Here is a 6,053-nt window from a genome sequence, read left to right on the forward strand (position 1 = left end):
CAAACTGGGTCTCTAATATGGTACCAGTCAGGAAGAAAAACGGCGACATCCGAATCTGTATTGATTTCAGAAACTTGAATAAGGCAAGCTTAAAAGATAATTTCCCACTGCCTACCATGGAACAAATCCTCCAATCGGTAGAAGGATCTGAATTAATGTCCTTTCTCGACGGTTTCTCAGGATATAATCAAGTGCTGGTTCATCCTGATGACCAACTAAAAACCACATTCAGAACAAAATGGGGGACTTATGCATATCAAAAGATGCCTTTTGGACTCATAAATGCAGGAGCGACATTCCAAAGAGCTATGGATACAGCCTTTAGAGGGTTAATTAATCGAACAGTAGTCGTCTACCTCGATGATATTACTGTATATTCTAAGAAGAGATATAATCACTTGCATGATTTAAATCAGATTTTTCAACGATGCAAAACATATGGTATCTCTCTTAACCCGAAAAAGTCTTTCTTTGCTCTTAACCAGGGTAAGCTTTTAGGGTTTATTGTATCTAAGGATGGCATTTATGTAGATCCTGATCGAATTAAGGAAATTTCTGAAATTCCTTTTCCACACAACAAAAAATCGATGCAGTCGTTTTTAGGTCAGATTAATTTCGTTAAACGATTTGTTCCAGATTTTTCACAGATTGTACTACCACTACAAACGATGATTAAAAAGAATTCAACCTTCAGATGGGGATTAGAAGAAAAGCAAGCTTTTAATGACATTAAGCAATCAATAATCAATGTCCCAGCTCTGAATACTCCAAATCTTTCTAATCATTTTACATTATATACCATTGCATCCGACTTATCTTACGCAGCAGTGCTCACCCAGTTGAATGATGACAATTTGGAAGCGCCCATCTCGTTCTTCAGTTCAAACTTTCAAGGCGCCAAATTGAACTATTCCGATATTGAGAAACAAGCTTTTGCTGTCTTCAAAGCAGTCAAACATTATCGACCCTTTCTTTTAAAAACCCATACTAAAGTGATAGTTCCTTTCTCAGCAGTTAGGCAACTATTAATCCAAAAGGAATTGGGTGAAAAGAGGGCAAATTGGGTCGCAGCTCTCCAAGAATATGATCTAGAAATAAAGCCAGCAAAGTTTGTTAAAGGTCAAGGTTTTTGCAGGATATTAGCAGGAGCATCAAACATTCCGAAATCAAGTGATACAGAGCAAACCCAAGAAGTTAATCAGCTAAGTATTCCCGATTCCGAATCTCAATATGTAGATCTGATCTTTTATTTAAAGAATGGTTATGCACCTACCAATTTGTCCTACAAGAACAAAAGGGCCATTAGATTGAAAGCTAAGAGTTTTTCCATTATTGATGATGTGCTCTTCAGGAGAAACTATGATTCTGTCCTATTAAGATGCCTTGAGAAACCTGAGGCTCAAAAGGTTTTGCAGGAGCTACACGACGGACCAGCAGGAGGACATTTCGGAGTTGATACAACAGCTCATAAAGTCATTCATGCTGGATACTATTGGCCTACTTTGTTTAAGGATGCTCACGAATATGTAAGGAAATGTCTTAAATGCCAAACTGCCAGTGGAAGACAAGAAAAACCAGCTTTCCCTTTGCAACCAATCAACATTGAACAACCTTTTGAACAATGGGGATTGGACATCATTGGAGAAATTAATCCATCTTCTTCCAGGCAGCACAAATATATTCTTACAGCAACTGATTACTTTACAAAGTGGGTAGAAGCAGTTCCGTTAAAGACAACAAACTCTGAGGCGATCATTGAATTTATAGATCAGTTCATCATTACCAGGTTTGGTGTTCCAAACGCTCTTGTCTTTGATAATGCTTCTTACTTCTCAGGCAATGCAATGATTGATTTCGCTATCAAAAGGGGATTTAAATTAAAGTATTCTGCTAATTACTATCCTCAGGGTAATGGCCTAGCAGAATCAACTAATAAAAATCTAATCAAAATCATTAAGCGAACAATCGAAGAAAATCATAAGAACTGGCACAAATCCTTGGTAAGGCGCTCTAGGAAAAGACGAAGGCTTGATCAACCTTCTATTTCACCTGAGCAAACAGTCACGGGCAATGTGGTCTGGAAGGGAGAATTAGATCCCTCTGAAGATCTGACAAAGCTATCGCAATTTGCGGGAGCTTATTCAGCGGCAACTATTGACAAAGCCTCAGAAGTAAGTCTTCTGTTGAAGACTAAAGAGCATGAGATATATGCATTGCAGGCAGAAGTGATAGAGACAAGAAATAAGGCAGCGCAGGTAGAGGAACAATTGCTGGCCCAACAACAAGAAAATAATTTGTTAACCCAGCAAATCGAAAAACAGAGGATAGACCAAAGTGACATTCAGAAAGTAAAAGAATTGTCAGAGGCATTATCCCAGTTAAAAGCATCGAATGAGCTGATGATAAAAGCTAAAGACGAGCAAATAATTCAGCTATCAGCACAGCTCGAAGGTATCAAGGGCGCCCAGAGTATTGATGATTTCAGAGCAGAGGCAACTCGAATAAACAGCGCATTGATATCTCAAATCAGGCTCTTGTGCCAACAACTTGTTGACGCTGAATCACTTTGTGAAACATCTACAGCAGTGTGTGAACAAATAGAGAAAGCCAGGAATAAGCTGGATCAGGCTGAAGATGATATAACAGAATATATTGAATGGCAAGACACTCCAGAAGGGAAAGCAGCAAACTTGTCCCGAATCCATGTAACATACAAGGACATACTCTTCATGGAATGGAACACGCAGGTGATGAAAGCAGAAAGGGCAGCCTCAAGATGCAAAATGATTGCCAGCAACATGATCAATCTAGTTAATGATACATTGTATCTGGCAAACATGATTTCCCAATGCACACCTGGAAACATAACAACAGCAAACATGCTAGAGCACAGGAATTACCCTGATCTGGAGAAACAAGGGCGTTTAATCGCCGGAGTAAATACCTTAACCGCCGATGCATACTGGCTTTTTCTGATTAAACCACATTCTCAAAGGTCGGCTCTTAACTGTCTAACAGATGCTCTCCGATACCTGATTGCCGACATTCAAGATGCCACATATGATGCACAGCTAACTTCACGCCTCAATACTCCACCAGAAGTAGAGCCAATGCTGGCGATATGTCAGCGAAGGAGTAAAGGCAAAGAGACCTCTGAATGAAGCATCGCCGCCGACTGCCAAATCACCAGAATGCAAGATGATGTTTGTTAATGCCGATTTAGTAGCTTTTCAGTTTTAGATATTTAGATATTTAGATTAGCATAGTATTTATAGATCCTTTCATTGTTTTGGAAAGGGTCGTAAAATTTTGTAAAAGACTTAAAGGCTGAAGTTTGCACTATTGTGCTTCAGTCTATATTCTTTTTTGAAACTCGACCATTGGTTCTTAATTTTGCTTAGAAGGCTGTTTTAAGTAAATTGTGCACTACTGTCGTTTGCTTGGAATGCTTTCTGGTTTGAAGGAAGGACCGCGACATAGTGATTAATATACTGGATTGATCAAACAGCTTACATGGTACTATTATCTGTATCTGTTCTCTTTTCTATTATATGAATTGCTGTGTTATTATTTTTGCTATTTTTGAATACATGTATGCAATATAACAGCAAGTCTTCATTTCATATCACTATTGAATGTTTTGTGATTTGTTATCTCTCTTACTCATGCGTGTAACAATAATATAAATGACTGAGTGCAGTAATTCGCTATTATCGCTCTGCATAACTAATTATGCAGAGCAATCTTAAATGATTTAAACATTTATGCTTATTGTTAGTGTCATCTATATGCCTGCCATTAAGCATAGATTATCAAACGCTGCATTCTACGAATCGATAAGTCCCGGGATTAGCTTATAGTTATTATATTTCTCTTGTAGTTTAGTTATTTACTTATTATCACCTTATATCGTAAATCATTCATCCATCCCATTTACTTATAATCTTTGGGAAACTGGTCCCATTATCCCCAGTCGGAGCCACTATTCCAAACGGAAAAGGAGCTGCACTAAGTTCCGGACCGGGTGGTTTCCCCGATGTTGTTGCAACGAATTTCGGGGCATCAACAACACCATAACTCAATCATGTAAACCATAACATTATAACCATTATCATACACATGTGCAACAATATTTAAGACATCAATATTCTTCTTATTTCTTTGGCAAATACAAACCTCAACTTGATTATATAATTCCCCCACAAGCTGCTATTTGTAAGTTTATCAGCTGCTACTAAAAGGAAATTCTATCCCTACTCGTTTATCAGTTATCATTGAAAGGGACTGCTGCCCCTGCTTGTTTATTAGTTATCACTGAAAGAGACTACTCCTCTTGCTCGTTTATTAGCTTTTATTGAAAGAGGATGTCACCCCTACTCGTTTATCAACCAATGCGGAAAGAGACTCTTGCCCCTAGAATGCAAGCTACCATTTTCTAGCTACGTTGATTATTTTTTCATCCATTTTCAAACTAGAACCAATAGGTCATTTCTTTCATAAACAAATAAAGTTTCTTACCTCAACCACTCACTAAAGCGACTAAACAAACAACTTCAACAATCTTTTATTACTGAACAAATCACCAACTATACCAACAACATCAATCTTTTGCAATTTTCCAATATCACCATAAAATCCTCTTCATCAAAACATGAATCACCAATTCATTCTTCACCTCTCATATACCAAATCTGATCTCTAATTCACCCTTGATGCATACTCATATTATGCATTAGGTTGCACCATGATCCGGATTTAAGCAGGAACGCAATAGATTACAGAGATAACCATAAATACAGAGATGCGATAACCATAAAAACAGAGATGCAGCGGAAATAATACTTCATTTCATTAATGGAGAATACTGAAATATGCTTACAAATAGAAATAACCCAGCTAGGGCGATGGTAGCTTATCTCTGAGAAGAGATGTGTCGGCTACAAGCCTCTGAACTGTTTCGAACTGTGTTTACAATGAGGCTCGAAGGCCTACTTATTATTGAGAAACAATGGAAAACCCTTAACATTCCAAAAGCTAACCCTAGAAGATGAAACGCCAAACTATGGGCCCCGTTTGGGTAAATTGGTACATCAACTTCTCGGGGTCATAACTTTGGCATATGATCTTCGTTTGACGTGCATGATAGCCCGTTGGAAAGATCTCTCCAAGGACTACGACGAAAAAGACAATTTTTTTACCTAAAAAAGCGCAGAGGTAGATTTCCCAAAAAACGTCGTTTAGGGTCTCAAAACGGCTCCGGAAGTTTAGGACCCAAAAAACTGCTAAAAATAGTAAACTGCGCTATAATTAAGGAAACTGAAAAATTGAAAGAGACAGCTGTGGGGGTCCAAATGGGATAGGTGGGTGGCCACCAACATCCACCTGGATCATTCCTCCCCCCTTAGGAAGCAATGGTCCCCATTGCGTTGAGTTCCTCCTTGAGATGAGGAAGCTTCTGCTGCGCTGGGTCTCCCGTGAGTTGTTCTGCAATCTCTGATGTGTCCAGAAATGGTGGGAAGCATGGTCGGCGATGGTCCACATTGAACAATCGGTGCAAGCGAAGGAATGGAGGAATGTTGTGCTTCAAAGCATTGTTGCCCACAGCCTTGTTACTGGTGTAAGGACCATGTCGAAGCGGTCTGAGTTTCTGATGGGTTCTGGTAAGGCGTTCTCTCTGAAGATGTAACCAAACTTTTTCGCCCACCTGAAACTTGTGTGGTACCCCTCTGGGTAAGGAGAAGTTGTTCCTGTGTTCTGTCATGACTGTATCTCTATGTTGCTGCTGCTGCGTGGAGGAACCCTTTGCGAGGGTCATGGATGTAGCAACGATCTTCCTCTTACTTTGGGAGCGAACCAGACATAAAATAAATTTCCTAGTCTGTGAGATGAGCTTGCTGTCTTTCTTAGCAGTGATCAAAGAGGTGTTGGTAGGTGGAGCTACCTCTGGTATCCTGTATAATGAATTATCCAAAGAAATAATGACAACGCGAGGCCTTGACTCATACACAGCATGTCGCCTCCACAAGTATGGCTGGCCTAATAGTACATCACAA

The sequence above is a fragment of the Pinus tabuliformis genome, chromosome 8 (genome assembly GCF_031772625.1).
Source record: "Pinus tabuliformis cultivar Carrire ecotype Pingquan chromosome 8, CPIR1, whole genome shotgun sequence".
NCBI classification, from domain to species: Eukaryota; Viridiplantae; Streptophyta; class Pinopsida; order Pinales; family Pinaceae; genus Pinus; species Pinus tabuliformis.